Source organism: Danio rerio, chromosome 5 (assembly GCF_049306965.1).
Source record: "Danio rerio strain Tuebingen ecotype United States chromosome 5, GRCz12tu, whole genome shotgun sequence".
NCBI classification, from domain to species: Eukaryota; Metazoa; Chordata; class Actinopteri; order Cypriniformes; family Danionidae; genus Danio; species Danio rerio.
Window position 1 is genome coordinate 6515656 of NC_133180.1, and position 23549 is coordinate 6539204.

Genomic DNA, 23549 nt, shown 5'->3' on the forward strand with positions numbered 1-23549 from the left:
TTCAGCTTTCTGCGTAACCTTGCTGTGACCTTGTGTAATTTATCACTGTCTGTTTGCCCCTTCTCTCCATACGTCCCCCCAAAGCCCATTCCTCTCCATGGAGAAAACACACACTCTGTAAACACCATAAAAAAGTCATACTGTATATATTTCTGAGATGTTATGATGTGTCAACAATGCGTGCAACTCATATGGTTCATGCCATGCTTATTGAACTACAAATAAAGGGAATGTTTCGCAGTCTATAGTTAATGTCACACGCTAGAACCATACCTGTCAACATTAGGATGTGAAAATAAGGGATATGCCCACCATAATAAGGGATTCCCCCGACACCCCTTCAAAAAATCCCCAAATGACTAAATATGTTCTTCTGGAGCTGTTTCATTATAAATAACAGTTAAATGGTCAGTAATATGTTTTATTATTATTATTTACAAAAGAAAAATAAAACTTATAAATAAGCAGCAAATAAAGAAATACAATAAAGTTATCAAATCTCATTAGCTGTTTCTTTATTGTATGACTTACACATTTTTTGATTACACATTAATTACACATAATTACACATTATTTGATTATATTAACAGAGGTGTCACTTTAATAATGCACACATCTAACATTATAATGAAAGCATTCGATTGCTTTCCTAATTTTTTAGGCTCGTTTGGGACGAAACTACTTGTGTTTAAAAAAAAAAACACCAAGATCAACAGCTTTAGATGTTATTATTAGTAGTTATGTCTACATATCTGTTCAAACACACATCCAAAACCCACTTTTGCACCGCTTCAAATCACAAGTACAGAATCCTTTTAGGAAACAGCGTCTATTTATCACTATTGAGGGCGTCAGCTGACAGTCACGCACCGCTATATGACTGTTTTGAGGATTGAATTTGAAGGGGTGACAGCACCTGTAATGACAAAGAAGGGAATCGCGCTGTTTTATGTTTATTTCTAACTGTTTTCATGCCTAAACAAAGCGAAAGCACAAAACAGACTCAAAATTAAGAGCAAGGGGCGGCCCCTGGTGGTTCGGCGGTATGGGTTCAGTAAAGGGAAGCTCAGCTCTTTAATATGTTTGTTTGCCATCCTTTAGAGAAATACTGAAAACATGTGAGAAATACAGGAAAATACCTTTACGGGATGATAGCGGGATAGAACTGTAAAATATGGGAGAATCCCGGGAAAAACAGGAGGGTTGACAGGTATGGCCAGAACGTCATAGGAAAGAAACATCTCAAATTTCTATCAGTTGTAATTCTTAGACAGAAATGCATTTTTCATTGCATTACATTGTATTTTCATTTGCAATGTATAATGATTATTCTTTCACAGCCAAAAAGACTCATAGTTAAGTTTGCTGGAAAGCACCATTTGATTAAAGGTGCTGTAAGCAAGTTTTTACTTTTCTAAAGCAAAAAAAATACCATAATCTACCTTTCATAAACCCGCCGCAACGTAATGACGTGCAAGACCTGTTTGCCATTTGCCTGTGTTGCTATTCTCAGACGAACACAACCCTAATTTTCCCATTTTCCACCATGTTGTTTAAATAGCAAATCCATTTGCGCTACGTTGTGGACTCATGGGTGTACTGCATGCTCTAAAAAAAGAGGCGTGTTGAGGCGCATTGTTGGCGTGTTGCTATTTTGAAAAACTAAAATAGACCGCACAACAGACCAGCTGAAAGCAGGTCTAAAGTCCAGCGCAGAGCGCGTTAGTTATGCGCCTTGCGTAATACACACAGGACGCACAGCAATATGCAAATATTTTTTACAAATGAAAAAGAATTAAAGGAATAAAATATTTTTAAAATGATTACTTTCTACATAAATATGATAACCACTGCCTCTATGACTTTATCTCGGGGGGCTTTTTAAAATGTATTCATGAAAATTTGCTTTTGTATAATGTTGTTATTATTATTAGCAGTATTATTTATTACATGCATATTTTTTTTTGTTTTATTAAAAAAAAAGCTTAGATTTGTGCACCTGTCAGGTTTTGGACCACATGGGGCATAGCATGTGTATTTGGATGTGACTCAGTTTTTTGACTTTGTTATTATTGTTTATTTATTCGTTTGCTGGAGATTAGAACTGAATTTAGAAATAGTTTTGAAACAAATCTTTGCACTTAACAAACAAAATTAATTATGTAGACTAATTGATGTCTCTTTTCTTATTAACGAAAGAGAGAAATAGAAAGTGAAAGTAAAGAGGTTGAATGGAGGAGGCTGCTTCTTTATCCTCGCGCTGCAGTTGCTCTGTTTACTGTTTTCTCGCTAGTGAAGCATTCAGTTTTTCCACTTACAAAGTCCGCCATTTAAATAGCAAATGCGGCACGGCATGACGTAACTGACTCTTAAAGGGAATGGGAGATAAGACTCTAATTGTTTTATTCTCAAAACACCAAAGGACATGACACAAAGAGAGAAATACTCCACATGCCTTCATGCTAATTCTTTTTAGTTTGATTATGAGTTTAGTCGGATTAATCCAAAATTGCTGTTTACAAACTACACTCTAAATCAGGCATTCCCAAACTTTTCAGGCCGCGACCCCCAAAATGACAATGCAGTGACTCGTGACCCCCAATATCCTCTGAGGTGGTTATAAATACAGAAACCTTGCATGTAATGGCACACACACACACCAATGGACCCAAGTCTATTCTTCTTATAATTTTTTTAATGTATGAGAGCTGTAAATGGGCCACAAAGTTTAACCAGGTGTTATGAAATCTGCTGCATCTGACGCTATTGCTGTGTCTTTAATACAATGCAATTACCCCAGGGGTTGCAATCCAATAGAAGTAGTAACTATAAGCTACTATAGTAACTATATATGGTATAAACGAATATTTTTTTCTCTTCAGAAGGTTATGGATAAAATATGGTAATTCTTATGGTTTAATAAAAATAAAGACTTTTTGGAAACCACCAGGCGACCCCTCTTCATTGTCCCGCGACCCCTCGGGGGGTCCCGACCCCCACTTTGAGAACCATTGCTCTAAATCAAAGTATTGGCTTAATTATATTAAATTCAAAGTATCGGTGTAAACGTACTCGCTGTGTATATCAGCCAAAGAACTAACCAACTAACTAACTAACCAACCAACTAACCAACTAACTAACTAACTAACTAACTAACTAAATGTATATACAGTTGCAATCAGAATTATTAGCCCCCGTTTATTTTTTTTCACCAATTTCTGTTTAACGGAGAGAAGATTTGTTTAACACATTTCTAAACATAATAGTTTTACTAACTCATTTCTAATAATTGATTTATTTTATCTTTGCCATGATGACATTAAATAATATTTGACTAGATATTTTTCAAGACACTTTTATAAAGCTTAAAGTGACATTTAAAGGCTTAATTAGGTTAATTAGGTTAACTAGGCAGGTTAGGGTAATTAGGCAAGTTATTGAATATTGATTGTTTGTTCTGTAGACTATAGAATAAAAATATAGCTTAAAGGGGCTAATAATATTAACCTTAAAATGCGTTTTAAAAATGAAAAACTGCTTTTATTCTAGCCGAAATAAAACAAATAAGACTTTCTTTAGAAGAAAAAATATTATCAGACATACTGTGAACATTTCCTTGCTCTGTTAAACATCACTTGTAAAATATGTAAAAAAAAGATTCAAAAATTCAAAGAGGGGCCAATAATTCTGACTTCAACTATATTCACACAATACATATTTAAACCAGTTAAACTCTATTTGAAGTTTATTTGAACCAGTTACTGCTATTTTGGGATTTCCGCCTGGATTTTGCCGACCCAAATTTAAAAGCTATTAAAATCCACATGCTGAGGTGTAAATGCAAAAATTTGATATAATTTTAAAGAAAACCCGGGATCCGCGGAGTTTAACTGGTTAACTTATTTTTAAAAATGTGCATTTATAAAGCACAGGTGAGTGAGCTTGACAAACAAATCACTTTGAACAAAAGCGTCTGCTAAATAACTAAATATAAATGTAAATATTTGAGGCAGCCATTGTAAAGATTCACATTCATTCAAATTTTCTAACATTTGTGACTTCATTTTTATTTAAATGCAATTGCATTTCTGTATGCTGGAATAGTCCGGGATTGATTGCAGCACATCCAGAAGCAAAGCAAAACAACGCTTTCTCCCGCCAGCAGTGAGTTTTCCAGGCACAGAGTGAGATTAATAGAGCAGCGAAACCATTCATTCCTATCAACCTGCCAAACTCATCTCGGAGAAAACATCCACCTGCACAGCTGAATCATTTTTGCATATGCATGCTAAAAAACCCTGTGGTCGTTTCCATCGCTGTACTTTTATAACAATCCTAATCTGCCTCTTAGCCTGCAGTTCAAGCAGCTCGGACAGAATTTACAGCTCCAGTCTATGTAAACAACATCAGCGCATCACAATGGAAACACTCAGAAGAGAGTTAGAGTAGCTCAGAAAATGTTAAACATGCATGTTTTACAAATATGACAAAGATAAAATGTTTGTTTTATCACAACATATTATTTAGATTTTCAATAGTTCAAATTGTCATGTTTAATCAAATTGTAATAAAAATAAAAACAAAAAAATTCTTCTTCTTCTTCTTCTTCTTCTTATTATTATTATTATCATCATCATCATCGTTATTATTATTGCTATTATTCATTCATTCATTCATTTTCTTTTTGGCTTAGTCCCTTTATTAATAAGGGGTCGCTACAGCGGAATGAACCGTCAACTTATCCAGCATACGTTTTATGTAGCGGATGCCCTTACAGCTGCAACCCATCACTGGGGACCATCCATACACTCTCATTCTCATACACTCATACACTACAGACAATTTAGCTTACTTAATTCCCCTACAGCGCATGTGTTTGGACTGTGGGGGAAACCGGAGGACCTGGAGGAAACCCACACCAACACAGGGAGAACATGCAGTCTGCACACTGAAATGCCAACTGACCCAGCCGAGGCTCAAACCAGCGACCGTCTTGCTGTGAAGCAATTGTGCTACCTACTGTACTATTAAAAAAATATATATATATAATAATAATAATAAATTTTCAACTACTAAAGATGATTTTTTTGTATTTTAGTAAAATGTCATGTTTATTAAAATTATAATAATAAAATAAAAGCAATAAAAATACAAATAAGAGAATTATTATTATTATTATTATTATTATTTTATTAATATTATTATAATTATATGTTAATAATAATAATAATAATAATTGCATTTTCAACCACTAACGATCAAATTATGTTGTGGTAAATTCAATAACATTGGTTTTATTATTTGTTTTATTATTATTATTAATAATATTAATATTATTATTATTATTATTATTATTATTATAATCAATAGATTTTTAAAAATATTTACTAAGCATTTTATAATGCAAAAATATATCTAAATGTTTTGAAAACTACTTCGTTTTTAAAAATTTTGTTATTATTGGATTCTGGTTTGTAATTTCTGTAATTTTTTAATGTAATTCAAGTTTAGTTTAGTTTTATTCAATTGTAGTTGTCCACAAAAAGCATTAAAACATTTCTGTTATGACATAGTTTGGTTTTCTACGAGTTATTCTTTATTATTTTCAGATCAACAAATTTTACATCTCTACAGAATTGGGTGAATAATTAATTACAGTATGAAGCCTATACAGCATATATAAATATATATATATGCTAAATTTACACGTGTGCGTAGAAATACTAAAGATGTAGAGAGAGGCAGAAATAATGAAACTGTGTGGAGAAAATCTGTTTAATCATTATCTTTTTGAATATTTTATCAGTAAACTCCATTAGATTCATCTCCCCGTACAACAAACAGCTCTGAAAACACAAGCTATTTGGCCTCTCCGCTTCTGTTTATCAGACAAAAGACATCGGTTTGTATTTAGATTAGGCTGTCATTTGCATACCTCTTCACTGAGGAAAGTCTTGACGGGGAACATCGGCAGCATAAATATTTATGAAAACAGAACAGTGATCAATGCTCAGATATATCAAGCGCTGAAAGCAAACAGCTCTTTGCCTCTAATCATATTAAGAAAGCACATTGTTTTCACGCATAGTTAATAGATGAAGTGTCACAAGGAGAAATAAGTTTTAAACACGTCACCAATCTTCTCTATTTCTAAAAGTGCTGTTGACTGAAATTCTCACTGGATGTTAACAACCAAAAAAATAAAAAAATCCACAAATGCAAAGAAAACAAAATTGATTAGTTCTTATGAATTGAAATCACTTTAGGAAAAAGTATTGAACACATGAAGAAAGGGAGGTGTAGAAAGGCAGTGAAAGCCCAGACAGCAGCTAAAAATCTCTCAGTAGTTTTTCAGCAACCCTCTGCCCTTCCTCAGTGTAAATGAATATCAGCTGCTTCAGTCCAACATCTACATTAGCAGAATGATAAAGATGAACCCAGGGTGGACAATTCAGCAAGACAACGATCTATAACACAACCAAGGAAACTCTCAAATGCTTTCAGAGAAAGCAAATCAAGCTGTAGAATGGCCAAGCCAATCACCTGACCCGAATCCAATAGAAAATACAAAATAAAGATCAGATTTGATAATTGTGACCCACGGAACCATCAAGATTTTGACACACTGCTGAAAAATCACACCTGAGCAATTCATGTGACTTCATTCTCCACATGAGAGGCGAAAGTTACCTCGTAATCTAATCCTGGATGTTTCATCAGTGGTTTTTGATGCAGTGATATGCATTAGTTTTCAGTCATGTGACCTCTGTGGAGACCTTGCTGGCAAAAAACAAACAAAAAACAATGGGATCTCCATAGTTGCGCAGCAAAATCAGGTCATTTTCCATCTATTTCAAGATATGAATATTTGGATCACATATCAACAGAACAATACAGAGATATGAACCGGGCTTAATTTGTTCTTTGTAATTTGTTCTATTAGACTTAATTTGCTAATTATAATAGAAACTGCATTTAAAGCACACAAGCATGCTGACAGTTACAGGTACTGTGCATCGTTATGAGTCAATGATGCTACCATTTACCACAAATCCATAAACTTCTCCTTTCGGTCTCGTTGTAAAACTTTACGCAACATTAAAGGTGCTGTATGCGAGTTTTTGACTCTTCTAAAGCATAAAATACCATTTGTGGAGAGGTAAGCGTGATCGAACACCCAATAAGGGGGGAGAGCATGCTACTGTAGGAGCCCGGCGGCTAATCAGCGGGTCAATCAGAAATGATAAATAACACCTGTCTTTCTAGTGATTGGGCCGGAGAGACTCCCTTCCTAAGGAGAACGGGAGGAGCAGTCGGGAGAGGAGAGAGCAACCACACACACACACACACACACTGCTGCACTTGTGCTAGCAACTGAAAATAATAAAAACAGTTTGCTTACCTGAATCGCCGACCCTGTCTTCGGTCCCACTTTATATTAAGTGTCCTTAACTACTATGTACTTACATCAAAAAATAAATACAATGTACTTACTGTGTTTATAATGTATTTGAGAACACTTGTGGGGCTTTTGAGTTGGGATAGAGGTTGGGTTATGGACAGCTTTGGTGGCATGGGTAGGTTTAAGGGTGGGTTAAGGTGTAAGGGATGGTCAACAGTGTATTTACAAATGTAGTTACAAAAGTTAATAACAGATGTAATTACATATGTGTATTTTATCATGCATAAGTACACAGTAAATACATATTTACTTATTTACACAATAAGTACATTGTAACAAACTATTAATTCCTGTGTAAGTACATATTAGTTAAGGCCACTTAATAAAAAGTGGGACCCTGTCTTCTTCTTCCCCCAACAACGAACGTTACTACACCATTGTATGTTTGCAGATATTTAAGAAACATAATAAGGGAACATTCTTGCTTATCTAAAAAAACAATGCTAAAGTCAAATATTGTGCTTTGAAAATGCGCTTTCCATGCCAGAACGTCTGTCTTTATTTTTGTCCCTTTAACCAGTGCCAGTTTGGCCAATTATATTCCAGCAGCCCGGGTTACCTTGATGGACAACAGCATATTTCATTCATTCAGTCAGAAAGGCTCTCAAAGCATGTGTACATGACCGAAATGCAACCTCCGGTGGACAGTAGCAGACTCTGAAATGAGACGCAGATTCAGAGTTCCACATGATGCGTTTATTAATTAGCAATTAATATAAATATTATGAACCCTAACATTAGGTGAGCAGGTTAGATTGTAACCCTGTGTCCTAACAACATGCTACATGACGGGATTAGCAGTGATAAGCAGTTTGGCTGTTTGTGTTATTGCAGAGCAACAGAAACAGCGTGCAGAAGTATAATTGCACAGCTACGCGCATTGCATGCAATCACTTGAAGCAGAAGTATAAACCAGGCTTTAAGAGTCTCTTTATTTAAAACTGCTACAACATTACTCGAAATTGGTCCTCTTCCTTTTACATATCCAAGCGCTCACACATAAGTAAGAAGTGAGAGCACACATGCACACACACACACACACAGTAAGCATAACCCTGGAGCAGTGGGCAGCTATTACTTCTCAGCTATCACTATTATTGGTGGCCGGGGAGCAATTAGGGGTTTGGTGCCTTGCTCAAGGGCACCTCAGTTGGGTATTAAAAATACAGAAAGTGCTGTTCATTCACTCCCCCATTTTCGATTCCTGCCGGGACCGTGAGTCAAACCTGAAACCTTTCGATTACAAGTCCTACTCCCTAACTATTAGGACAAAATTGGCCCTAGTCAACATTTAAGCCTAAAATGTATGTTTCTGAGTATGTTAATAATTTAAAACGGAACATATATGAACATAAAATGCTACAGGATTTTTTTTTTTCGAGAACATACACTTGGCAAGATGATGTCAGCGATTTAAGTTTATAATTTAAAAACGCTAAATACTTTTGTTACAAAAACACATTGATTAACTTTATAAGACATGCACCAATGCCTGGTGGCTAATTTTATGACGGATTTATGTGCTTTTCGAAGCTTCAAAATAAAAGACACTGTCCAACAGCAATATACCAACGCAATCTCACGACAATTCGTAACTTTTTTTGAATTAGTGGCTAATTCGTATGAATTTGTAATCAATAGGCCCACACGGAATTTGCGCGCAGAATTCAGCAGATTTTCCGCAGATTTCTGCAGATTTTTAGCCCATTATTAATTCTGTTTATTTACTTGAGTTAATGTGTAAATTTAAATTTATTCAGTTTTTATTCAGTAATTTAGTACTTTTTATTTATTATATTAAGGTTTTAGTTATGATACTCCGCTGGATACTCCCAAAATAATTCAGAAAGAAAAGAAATCCGCAGATTTTTACCAAAATTCTCAGCAGAAATAGCAAAAAATGCCTGCAGATTCCATCTGGCCCTACTTATCACCCAATGATCGTTGGGGTTAGGGGTAGGGTTCGGTGCCACGCCTCCTTTTTAAAATCGTACATTTTCGTATGACTGAACACCACTAAACTGACAAAACTTAAAATACTTACGTTTCCTCGTGAGATCAGGCTGATTATACAGCATAAAAGTAAAAAAGTGAAGGGAGTTTTACTGTATATAGTACATTTATTGTGTATTGCCATACACCCAAAGCTCCACATTACTAGTTTTATGATGGACTTACTAGGATTAAAAAAAAAGGCACTATCCAAGGCCACTATACATCATGGAAGTAATGGGCATCTTATATAGCACTTTTATTGTGTATTCCCATGCACCCAAAGCACTTTTACAATTGTGTGAGGGGGGGGTCTTTCCGTTACTAGTTTGGATTTTTCAAGCTTCAAAATAAAAGTCCCTATCCAAGATCATTATGTAGCATAGTCGAAATGTTATGAAAATGTAAGAGTTATAGGCAATTAAAGTCATAATATTCAGAGAATAAAGTAAAAATTTGAGAATAAAGTCGAAATGTTTTGAAAATATAATCAGAGTTATACCAAAATAAAAGTCATAACATTTCCAGAACAGTTACGGGGAATAAAATTACAGCTGTACAATTTTAAAGCTGTAATATTTAAAGAATAAAGTTGCAATTTAGAGAATAAAATCTAAATATTACAAGAATGAAGAGTTATAAAATATAAAAGTCATAATATTTCGAGATTAAAGGCAAAACGTTGAGAATAAATCAGAGTTATATAAAATTAGTCATAATATTTCGAGAATAAGATCGTATTGTTACGAGAATATAATCAGAGTAATACAAGATAAATGTTGTATTATTTTGAGAATAAAGTTGTAATATCTAGAGAATAAAGTAAAAATGCTTTCAAGGAAGTAATGAGCATTTTTATATAGCACTTTTATGGTGTAGTATTCCCATACATCCAAAGCACTTTACCAATCCTGTACGAGTGCATCTCCACACCACCACTACTTCTACAATGGATTTTGTAAGCTTCAAAATAAAACCCAACACCATTATACAGCATGGGAGATAATAATGGGCATTTGATATGGCATATTTACTTTGCATTTTCATACACTTAAAGCACTTTTACAGTTGTTTGAGTGAGCATATCCATACCACCACTACTTTTATGATGGACTTTGAAAGTTTCAAAATAAAGGTCCCTATCCAACACCATTATACAGCATGGGAGTAAGTAATGGGCATTTTTTTTTATAGCGCATTAATTAAGTATTCCCATATACAGCCAAAGCACTTTTACAATTGTTTGTGGGAGTATATCCGTACCACCACTACAAGTTTTATGATGAATTTTGTATGCTTCAAATTAAAAGTCACTATCCAACATCGTCATACAGAATGGAAGTAAGCAATGGACATTAGATATAGCACATTTATTGTGTATTCACATACACCCAAAGCAGTTTCACAACTGTTTGAGTGAGTATATCTATACCACCACTACTTTTATGATGGATTTTGTAAGCTTCAAAATAAAAGTCACTATCCAACACCATTATATAGCATAAGGGTTAGTAATTGGCATTTGATTTAGCACATTTACTTTGTATTCCTATACACACAAAGCAATTTTACAACCGTTTCAGAGAGTATATCCATACCACCACTACTTTAATGATAGATTTTGTAAGCTTCAAAATAAAAGTCACTATCCAACAACAATATACAGCATGGGAGCAAGTAATGGGCATTTTTATATGGTGCATTAATTGTGTATTTCAATACACCCAAAGCAATTCTTCAACTGTTTCGGTGAGTATATCCACACCACCACTATTTTTTTGATGGATTTTGTAAGCTTCAAAATAAAAGTCACTATCTAACACCATTATACAGCATGGAAGAGCTAATTTTAGATACCACAACAGAACTGTTTCTCTGGCAGCAGAAACTCATATACACACAAGACGGCTAGAGGGTGAGTAAATTATGGAGTAATTTTCATTTTTGGGTGAACTTTTCCTTTAAGGCACACAGTAACAGTGACTTTTCTTTGGAAGATCACTGAGGCCTTTGTTAACAAAAGCAATGCAAGTTGCTTATAAAGCTAAACGTCTGTTAACACTCTCTGTCTCTCCAGCTGTTTCACAGTCTAAACAACCTCTGAGTCACTTCTGTTCTGCTACCGTACTGGAAATCAACCCATTCACGGGCAGCATGCATGCGTTTATATTGGGTTGTTAAATCAAAACCGAATTCCTTGTATTAAAAAAAAGTGAAAAGTTCCATTTAATTAGTCTCTAATGGCTGGAAGACATATTGCCCCACATTAGATCATTTAGTAAATACGCCTCATTAACATTCTAAAGGAGATACAGACACTTTTAGGCAGGGTATTAAACTGCTCAAATAAAACACATTTTATAACTTTAATATTTTGAGAATAAAGACAAAATTTTGTGTACATAATCAAAGTTATGCAAGACTAAATGAGTAATATTTTGGGAATAAAGTTGAAATTTCAAGGATAAAGTCAAAATGTTACAAGAATATTAATTATTCAATATTTAGGTCATGATATTTTGACAATAAAGCTGAGATTTTGAGAATAAGGTCAAAATGTTATGCGATTAAAATCAGTTATACGAGAAAATAAAGTCGTAATATTTCAAGAATAATGTCGAAATTCCGAGAATAAAGTTGTAATGCTACAACATTATAATCAGAGTTATACAAGACTAAAATCAAATTATTTAGAGAATACCTGAGTTATACAAAAATAAAGTCGTAACATTGAGGAAAAAAGTCAAAATTGACAATAAAAGTCGAAATGTTACGAGAATAAAATAAGTCATACGACATTCAAGTCGTAATATTTAGAGAATAAAGTCAAAATTGAGAATAAAATCGAAATGTTACAAGAATAAAATCCCAGTTACACAATAATAAAGTCGTAATATTTCAAGAATACAGTCAAAATTTAGGATAAAGTTGAAATGTTATGAGAGTAAAATCCCAGTTTTACAATATTCATTTATCCATTCATTCATTCATTTTCTTTTAGGCTTAGTCCCTTTATTAATCTAAGATCGCCACAGTGGAATGAACCACCAACTTATCCAGCACATGTTTTACGCAGCAGATGCCCTTCCAGCTGCAATTCATCACTGGGAAACATCCACACACATTGATTCACACACATACACTATGGACAATTTAGCTTACCCAATTCACCTATACCACATTTTTGGACTTGTGTTGGAAACCGAAGCACCCCGAGGAAACCCACGCAAACATGAGAAGAACATGCAAATTTTACACAGAAATGCCAACTTACCCAGCCGAGGCTTGAACCAGCGACCTTCTTGCTGTGAGAAGAACCAGCGACCTTCTTGCTGTGAGAAGAACCAGCGACCTTCTTGCTGTAAGACGATTGTGCTCCCACTGTGCTAGTGTGCTGCCCTTATACAATATTAAAGTCGGAATATTTCAAGTATAGTTGAAATTAAGAATAAAGTCGAAATGTTACGAGAATAAAATCCCAGTTATGAAATAATAAAGTTCAATAGTTCAAGGATAAAGTCAAAATTGAGAACAAAATTGAAATGTAACGAGAATAAAATCATAGTTATACAATATTAAAGTCAAAATATTTCAAGGATAGTCAAAATTAAGAATAAAAACCGAAATGTTACGAGAATTAAATCCCAGCTATACAATAACAAGGTCATAATATTTCAATAAAGTCAAAACTGACAATAAAATCAAAATGTTATGAGAATAAAATCAATAATAGAATATTATTGTCAAAATATTTCAAGAATAAAGTTGAAATTGAGAAAGTCGAAATGCTAGGAGAATAAAATCAGAGTTATATGGAAATAAAGTCGGAGCATTGAGGAAAGAAGTCAAAATTGAGAAAGTCAAAACCTTACGAGAATAAAATCAGTTATACGATATTAAAGTCGTAATAATTCAAGAATAAAGTCAAAATTAAGAAAAAAATTTCAATGTTACGAGATTAAAATTCAAGTTTTTCAATAATAAAGTTGTAATATTTCAAGAATAAAGTCAAATTTGAGAATAAAATCGAAATGTTACGAGGATAAAATTACGAATTACGACTTTAATATTGTATATCATATTCTTGCAATATTTCAACTTGATTCTTGAAATTCCAACTTTAAAATTGTGATTTTTATTCTTATAACATTTCAAATTTAAAGTCTAAATTTCGAGAATAAAGTCTAAGTTTTATGAAAATATAAAATATAATCAGAGTAAGATTAAAGTCGTAATAATTCAAGAATAGTTGAAATTGAGAACATATTAAAAAAATTTTAAGAAAAGAGAATTACAGTTATGAGAGTTTAAAGTCATAATATTTTGAGAATATAGTTGAAATGTTACCACAATATAAATAGAAATACACAATATTTAAGTCTTAATATTTTGAGAATGAAGTCAATATTTCAAGAGAATAAAATTAGAGTTATACAAAAATAAAGTTGAAACATTGAAAAAATAAGGTCAAAATTGAGAAAAGTCGAAATGTGACGAGAATAAAAATCACACTAGAATAATATTAGTGTCGTAATATTTCAAGAATAAAATCAAGTTTTTGCAAATAAAGTCGAAATGTTACAAGAATATAAGTTACAATATTAAAGTCGTAATATTTCAAGAAAAGTTGAAAATTGTGAATAATGTTGTATAACTCTGATTTTTTTCTAATATTTCAAATTTATTCGCAAAACTTTCTTGAAATATTACGACTTTAATATTGTATCTCATATTCTTGCAATATTTCAACTTTATTATCGAAATTTTGACTTTAATATTGTATAAATTATATTTTTATTCTCAAAATTTTAATTTAAAGTCTAAATTCGAAAATAAAGTCAAAATGTTTTGAGATCAAAATCAGAGTTATGCAATATTAAAATCATAAGATTTCAAGAATACATTAGAAAAAGAGAATAAAGTCAAAATTTTATGAAAATATAATCAGAGTTACACAAAATCAAAGTCGTAATATTTCAAGAATAGTTCAAATTGACAAGTCAAAATTTTACAAAAAAACACAGTTATGAGAGTTTAAAGTCATAATATTTTGAGAATAAAGTTGAAATGTTACCATAATATAATTAGAAATACACAATATTTAAGGCGTAATATTTTGAGAATAAAGTCAAAATTTCAAGAGAATAAAATCTGAGTTATACGAAAATAAAGTTGTAACATTAATAAAATAAGGTCAAAATTGAGAATAAAGTCAAAATGTGACGAAAATAAAATCATACTTAAATAATATTAAAGTCGTAATATTTGAAGAATAAAGTCAAAATTGAGAATAATGTTAAAATGTTACGAGAACAAAAACAGAGTTATATAAGTTTAAACTAGTAATTTTACAGAATCAAGACAACGTTTTCAAAATGAAGTTAAATGTTACAAGTATAAAATCTAAATTATACATTATTAAAGTCATGATATTTCGAGAATACATTAGAAATTGAGAATAAAGTTGAAATGTAACGAGAATGAAATCAGAGTTATGTATTCACAGGCACTGGTTGCTTATGTAGGGTTATTAAATCAAAACCAACTTTTTGTAACATAAAAAAAGTGAAAAGTTCCATTTAATTAGTCTCTAATAGCTGGAAGACATATTGCCCCACATTAGATCATTTAGTAAATACGCCTCATTAACATTCTAAAGGAGATACAGACACTGAACTTTTAGTCAGGGTATTAAACTGCTCAAATAAAACACATTTACGATTATATTCACTATGAAATTCGCAGTCATGTTCCTGCAGCTCAACTTAAGCAGTCAAATGAATCAAATTAACACCTCAATTTCTCAGCACAAAACACTGGCTTTAACTTGCCACTTTACATCAGTTGAGTGCAGCCATTCAGAGCTAATACATTTACGCCTTAAGCAGATGCTTTAAAAAAAAAAAAAATTATTAAAAGTGACTCATGTTGGATTTAAATTATCAGTGGATCAGTTTCACCATTCCTCGATATCAAAGGAAGACCTTACTATTGTAGTGCCACATTTAAAGGGATAGTTCACCCAAAAATCTCCCCATTGCCTTGTTCCAAACATGTTTGAGTTTGTCTTGTTTAACATGAAAAAAAAAACTTTGAGGAAGGCTGAAAAAACTACTATAAAAAACATTTACTCACTCTTAGACGATTAAGGAGAGGAGGATCCGGCCAATGGTTGAACCTAGGATCCAGGAGGAACAATGCGGTTTCCGTCCGGGCCGTGGTACACTGAACCAGCTCTCTACCCTCACCAGGGTGCTTGAGGGTTCATGGGAGTATGCCCAACCAGTCCACATGTGTTTCAATCGCATTCAATCGTGTCCCTCGAGGTGGATGCTCGGGGGGTATGGGGTCAGAGGGGATCTGTTGAGGGCCTTCTCGTACCTGTATGAACAGAGTAGGAGTCTTGTTTGCATTGCAGGCAATAAGTCAGACTTGTTTCCTGTGCATGTTGGACTCCGATACGGCTGCCCCTTGTCACCAATTTTATTCATATTTTATGGACGGAATTTCAAGGCACAGCATTTCATGTCTGTTATTCGCAGACGATGTTGTTCTGTTGGTTTCATCGAACATGGACCTTCAGCATGCACTGGGGCGGTTTGTGCAGAGTGTGACATAGCTGGGATGAGAATCAGGACCTCTAAGTCCGAGGCCATGGTGCTCTAGCGGAAAAAAGTGGTTTGCCATCTCCAGGTTGGAGGAAAGTCCTTACCCCAGGTGGAGGAGTTTAAGTATCTCGGGGTTTTGTTCACGAGTGAGGGAGGGAATGTGAGATTGACAGGCTGATTGGTGCAGCGGCAACAGTAATGCGGTCGATGTACCGGTCCGTTGTGGAGAAGAAGGAGCTGAGCCGAAAGGTAAAGCTCTCGATTTACCGGTCAATCTCCGTTCCTACTCTCACCTATGGTCATGAGCTTTGGATTGGAAAGGACAAGATCTCGGATACAAGCGGCCGAAATGAGTTTCCTTCGAAGGGTGGCAGGGCGCACTCTTATGGATAGGCTGAGGAGCTCTGATACCCGGGAGGAGATTGGAGTAGAGTCGCTGCTCCTCCACATTGAGAGAAGTCGGCTGAGGTGGCTCGGGCATCTGTTTCGGATGCCTTCTGTCTGCCTACCTAGGGAGGTGTTCCAGGCATGTCTCACCAGGAGGAGGCCTTGGGGAAGACCCAGGACATGCTGGAGGGCCTATGTCTCTAGGCTGGCCTGGGAACGCCTCGGGATCCCCCCGGAAGAGCTGGAGGAAGTGTTGGGGGAGAGGGAAGTCTGGAGTTCTCTCCTAAGACTGCTGCCCCCGCGACCCGGCCCCGGAAAAGTGGCAGAAAATGAATGAATGAATGAATGAATGAATGAATGAATAAGTGATTATAAATCTTTAAGTTTCTTCTGATAAACACAAAAGTAGAAACTTTGGAGAAAGCTGAAAACCGGTAACCATTGACTTCCCCAGTACTTGCTTTTCCTAATGGAAGTCAAGGGTAACAGGTTTTCAGCTTTCTTCAAAATATCTTCTTTCATGTTCAACAGAAGAAACTCATGAAGGTTTATAAATCACTTGCGGGTGAGTAAATAGTATAATTTTGGGTGAACTACCCCTTTAACTGTTTGAGCTCCAGGAATGCCTTTTGAACTTTAAAACAAAGCATCATGCTGTGGCGTTTATAAAGAAAGCCAGGTGATAAACAGCGCTGACCCCTGACCTTCACTTTTAAAGGTGAGCAGAAGACTTATGGGGTCATGACCTAAAAAGTTAAAGTTTTAAAACTGTTCAGGTCTCTTATCATCTAACTTCATCGGGATATCTCATTTATCTATGCACAACCAAGGAGACATACAGTTCTGCGCAAGTCTGGTGGCATGGTGGCTCAGTGGTAAGCACTGTCTTCTCACAGCAAGAACATTGCTGGTTCAAGTCCCGGCTGGGCCAGTTGACATTTCTGTGTGGAGTTTGCATGTTCTCCCCATGTTGGCGAGGATTTCCTCTGGGTGCTCCGGTTTCCCCCACAGTACAAACACATGCACTTTTTGAGAATTGGATAAATTACATTGACTGTAGTGTATGAGTGTGTGTGTTAATGCGAGCGTGTATAGGTGTTTTCCAGTGCTGAGCTGCAGCTGGAAGGGAATCTGTTGCATAAAACATATGCCAGAATAGTTGGCGGTTTATTCTGCTGTGGTGACCCCTAATAAATGAGGGACTAAGCCGAAGAAAAATGAATGAATGCATGAACAGAATATACAGAACAAAATGCCTTTTGGAATCAAACGACTGGCATCAGAAGTGTTTAATGTGACCTCTTTAGCTCTTTTCTTTTTGAGTGTTTTTTTAAATTGTGCTATTTAAGTTCTTCCTTGGATTTAACGTAAATTTTTCTCTCCAGGTGAATCTTATACTGCCAATAATATTGCCTATACATACAGGAAAGTAGTTTCTCATACAAAAGGGTTTTTGAGACTCTCCATGTTTGATTTTGTTTTTATATACACAATTATGCCATCAAACTGTTGTATAAATGCAATACCACACTCGTAGCAGTTAGGGCTGGAATGGGGCAAAAAAAATCGGCCCTGGCATTTTGGAGTGGCCCACTAAATTCAATCAAAATGCTATCTATCTATGCACGTCCAATAATTTTATCAACTCATATTCTATAAAACACAAAAGCCATATATATGAAATAAATAAATAAATACAAACTTTAATCTCAATTTAATTTCTGTATACCGTCCATAAAGATATTTGTTGAGTTCTAAAAAATACACTATTCATTCATTTATTTTCCTTCGCATAAGTCCCTTATTTATCAGGGGTTGCCGCAGTGGAATGAACTGCCAACTATTCCAGCGTGTTTTATGCAGCAGATGCCTTTCCAGCCCCAACCCAATATTGGAAATCACCCATACACACGCATTCACACACACTCATGTTTTAATAATCAATAATAGCCATTATAACAGTATAACGTACAATAAACTTATATGATAAATGTAAGCAATCAGTCAATGTGCAGAATCAGTGTACGTGGTTACATAAATTAATATATTAGCTTATCTTTGCACTCAGCCAAAACAACAAGATGAATTCAATATCACGTTTAACAACTTTAGTGAGATGATATCCAGCAGATGAACTGTCTGACATGCACTATACTCTCACCTGGGGTTTATGCTCATCCGCTGAACTACTGGCTGCAGCTCTTGGCAGAGTGTGTGTGGTCACGTGATTTACGTTTTTAGCCGTGTACTAGAATGAACGGAGAACTTCTCAGAACCGCAAAATGAATCGCCGGTGTATTTCCCGCGATTTCTTTGCACCTCCCTTGCGTTTCTTCTCTCTGATTCTCGACTATTTTGACAAATACACACAGGCGACGCACGCTCACACAGAGCCCAAAATAGGAGTTTGTGATTGGGCCAGCCCAATGTCAATACAGAAAAGAACCAATGGGCTGCAGAGTGTCACATGGGCCGGCCCGGTCTGTCTATCCGGGAAAAAAAAGCAACTTACTTTCAGAGAGTCACAGATCACAGCAGCGTCCATTAATAAGGCAGAAAAAAAACATAGGCTGCTAAGCCTTTTATGGGCCGATCAGATCATAAGACGATGATCAGTCCGGCCCAAAAAGTACGTCAGCCCACCGGGAAAGTGCCCGGTCTGCCAGATGGCCAGTCCGCCCCTGGTAGCAGTGCGATATGGCTGTATATCGGCCCAGGTGGGGGTACTAAGGCAATCGGCCTGAGGCCTCGTGCTAACGCACGCCTCCCACCAGTGCCGATATACAGCCATATCGCACTGCTACGAGTGTGATATTGGGTTTGTATATATATATATATATATATATATATATATATATATATATACACATACATACAAAGAAATTTCTGGGAATTCCCACCAAAAAAAATTGTCATATTTATAGCCAAAATAAGAAATACATAAATTGTGAAAAACTAGGGGGTCTCATTATCATGCTGAAAACCAAAACTATTACAAATTAAGTGCTTTCTAGCAGGAATTGCATGACAAATTAAAACCGGTCTGTACTTTTCAGCACTCACAATCCCATCAATTCAGGCAATATAGACAACAGTGAGACCAAACCAAGACAGAAACTCAAGTATTTTTCATACATTTTCCATCTTTCTCTAACTCTTTCTTTATTATGTCTTTAACAATTAGACCCCCCGCCCAAAAAAATCTAACTGAACCTGTATTTTCTGGTAGTATTTTAACAAAGAGAATGAGAAGTAATATATAATGTCATTACACCCTCACTAACACCTCACACTCTGACTAATACTGCTCACTAATGCAATACAGCTAAGAAATTATACATTTACTCATTTTATGTTATGAATAAAGCACTGTCTGATTCTGACCCTTAAAAAAAAAAAAAAGTCCATGATAAGTGAACCATGATAAATATATGCCATGACCCAATTTCAGTGAACACATTTCAGTCTCCTGCCTGCATCATGTTAAATCAATAGACTAGAAACTGATCGCATTCAGATGATCTGACATTTTAGGATTAGAAAAAAAAAGTTGTGTATTGAATGTGAATTCCTAAAGCTTTACATCTGCATGCTCTTTGCATCAGCACTGTCATGTAAACTACTTCACGTGTGCATAAAAAAGCTCAAGCATCAGTAATGAAAAAGTTTACAAGCAACACTTACTGATTTGTGGTTCCTCTCTGGGGATGATCAGCTCACAAACAGATGCACCAGAAATTTATCCATTCCTCATAGGACTGAAGTCTGAGTTGCGTACTGAACAGAGTCCTCCATGTGGATGGTTCAATGTCATGATACTGTACAGATATTGGGTGAGCCTGCAGTCAATAGTAATATGGTGTAATCAGCCAATCGAAAGAGGTCAGACAGCTAAATAGCAGGATGTACAATAATGATCATGATGACAGGATTTTGTACAATTTAGCACTTTGTACAATACAAAAATGACATACCGATCCATCTTCACCAGCTGAATTGTCCTATTTTTTTCCCCTAGGAATACAGAAAGAGTAAGAAAGTGAAAAAAAATTGCTAGGTTTGCTAAAACAAGCATCTTTGGAAAAATATATATGATATACAGGTCTTTACGCTCTCTCAAGTACAGATAAAGAAGCAGTCATTGTGGCAGCAACTTTCTAAAGAAACACATTTGTTACCAAAATAAAAAGTGTGAAAAATTTAACAAATTATTTTTTTCCAACTAAATTTATTGCAGTTTCCAGCAATGAATGAAGTTGAAAGAACTTGATTATTTTAGGTGCACTTAGATTTTTTGTCTTGTTTCTAGTCCAAATGTCTAAAAGTTCTTAAATCAAGAAGCATTTTCTAGACAATCAAAACATATTGTCTTGTTTTAAGAAATAATATGCCAAAATGAAGTGAGTTTTTCCTCAAATTAAGCAAAATAATATGCCAATGGGGTAAGCAAAACAATCTTGTTTTTCGATTTGTGATAAGATTATTTTACTTACCCCATTGGCAGATTATTTGGTAAAACCTTAATTTGAGCTAAGAAAACTCATGTGAAATAAAAACTAATTGTAAAACAACACTATGAAACCATAGCCCATTTGCTCATACACGACAGACAAAACATTAAATGAATGAGGAGGCATGTGGACATAACACAAAATCTAAATCAAGTAATTTCAGCGTGTCAAAGTGAAATTTATGCAAATGAAATATATTTTCCCAACAACAAAATTGTGGCTAGTGAAAATGGCGAGTGGCTAGTAATGATGGAAATCTACTAGCCACAGTGGTTGGTGATCAAAAAATTTAATGTCAAGCCTTGTGTGTATCTGTATGTATGTATATATAAATATATATAAATATATATAAATATAAATATAAATAAATATATATATATATATATATATATATATATATATATATATATATATATATATATATATATATATATATATATATATATATATATATCATGGAAGATGATCTTTACTTAATATTCTGATCTTTTTTTGGCATTAAAGAAAAATCTATAATTTTGACCCATAAAATGCGTTTCTATTGCAGGGTACAATGGTTTCCTAATAATTTACTGTTAAAAATTGACTGTAGAATTTACAGCAACTTACTGACAATTTTGGTTACCAGTAACAGAGTAAACTTACAAGCGCACTGTAAATTAATAATTAAAATTGTGCTTTTTTAAATTACAATTATTAATTTTCAGTGCACTTGTAAATTTACAGCATTACTGAACCAAAATTGACAGCAAGTTACTGTAATAAGTAGTAAATTGTAATTATAAATTTACAGTGCGCTTTTAAATTTAGCGCATTACTGGTAACCAACACTGCCAGTAAGTTACTGAAAGTTTTACTATTAATTGTAATTATTAATTTAGTGTGCTCGTCAATTTACAGTAATACTGGGGAGCAAAAATGCCAGCAAACAACTTCAAATTTCACAGTAAATTTTAATAATTAATTTACAGTGTGCTTGTCAATTTACAGTCCTACTGTAAACCAAAATTGCCAGTAAGTTACTGTAAATTTGACAGTAAATTGTAACTATTAATTTAGTGTGCTTGTCAATTTACAGTAATACTGAGAAGCAAAATTTCCAGTAAGTTACTAAAAACGTTTCAGTAAGTTGTAATTAATTTAGTGTGCTTGTAAATGTACAGTATTACTAGGAAGCAAAATTGCGAGCAAGCTATTGTAAACTTTACAGTAAACTGTATTTATTAATTACAGTAGTCTTGTAAATTTACAGTAATACTGGGAGGCACTATTGCCAGTACTGTAAGTTACTGTAAACTTTACAGTAATTAAATTTTATTAATTTACAGTGTGCTTGTAAATTTACAGTACAGTAAGTTACTGTAAACTTTATTTTAAACTGAATTTATTAATTTAGTGTGCTTGTAACTTTACAGTATTACTGGGAAGCAAAATTCCAGTACTGTAAGTTACTGTAAACTTTACAGTAACTTGTATTTATTAATTACAGTATGCTTGAAACTTTACAGTACTACTGCATTCGCAAAATTGCCAGTACTGTAAGTTATTGTAAATTTAGTACATTTTTACAGTGCACAAACCTTAAACTCAATTGCATTTAGATTGGAAACAGTTGGATGTGAAATAATTAGCATAAAAATAAAATGTTTTTTAATATTAACATTTACATCCCTATCCTGAATTTTTAAAATGATAACATTGTTTGACTTTAAACTTATTTTAAAACCCTGTCTGAGCACATAACTCATGGAGATGGACCGAGTATAGGTCATAAACAGTGGAAGAGCAGGAAAATAGAGCCTCGAGGAAACAAATAATTACCTTGCTGATTTACAGCCAAACAGAAATGTGAAAGTCCCAGATTTGAGCAAAGATGCCAAACCTTTTCTGTCTAAATCAGACCGCTTAACTAAAGCATGGCTGTGGATTAAAGACATCTGTCATGTTATGCTGGAAATCATGCTGAGCACCAGTTTTGTGGTGTGTTAAATGGTCTTATGGGTAATGCACATGTTTAATGCAGCTCTGGGGTCTCATTTGTCTATGCTTATTTCCTTTCATATCTCGAAATAATCATACAAGACTTTGGGTATACAGAAGGAAAGTACTAAGTTGCAGCTGGAAGGGCATCCATCGTGTGAAACATATGCTGGATAAGCTAGCAGTTCATTCCGCTGTGTTAACCCCTGATAAATAAGGGACTAAGCTGAAGGAAAATGAATGAATGAATTTCATGTAGATTCAGCATCGTTTCCCTCCAAAGCGTAGATGTTTAAATGAGTCCTGCTGCCAAGTATGACTGCATCCACTTACGCTGTAATTCTTTGTGACTGTGATCATCAGATTGGTAAACATCAACAAATGATTAGTTCAGTAACTTACAGCCAGACAATAACAGAAAAGATCCAAGATTTGAGAAACACAAGCTGAATGACCTAATCTAATAGACATCTGACCACATTGATTCAAACACATAAGCTACTCTTAAACAATTGTTTGGATTTGTCCATCCTGAGCGGTTGATGAATGGTCAATAAGATGAAAAACACATTTTTTACATATGAAGATTTTTTTTAAATACTTGATTGT

The 23549-nt window shown here is 34.4% G+C and overlaps 1 protein-coding gene across 9 annotated transcripts in view; it reads right to left on the reverse strand.

Annotated features, from left to right (window-relative positions):
• The window catches only part of tnca (tenascin Ca), a 327362-nt gene that overhangs the window by 148713 nt on the left and 155100 nt on the right, over positions 1-23549 (reverse strand). For 6 of the 9 annotated variants that reach the window (XM_073951880.1, XM_073951879.1, XM_073951878.1 and 3 more), the window contains 3 exons: positions 20424-20463; positions 20134-20288; positions 15590-15835 (listed from right to left, as the gene is read on the reverse strand). The gene's annotated coding sequence lies outside the window, so the exon portion shown is untranslated. The remainder of the gene's footprint in view (positions 1-15589; positions 15836-20133; positions 20289-20423; positions 20464-23549) is intronic. The other 3 variants (XM_073951876.1, XM_073951875.1, XM_073951877.1) reach the window with 1 other exon arrangement.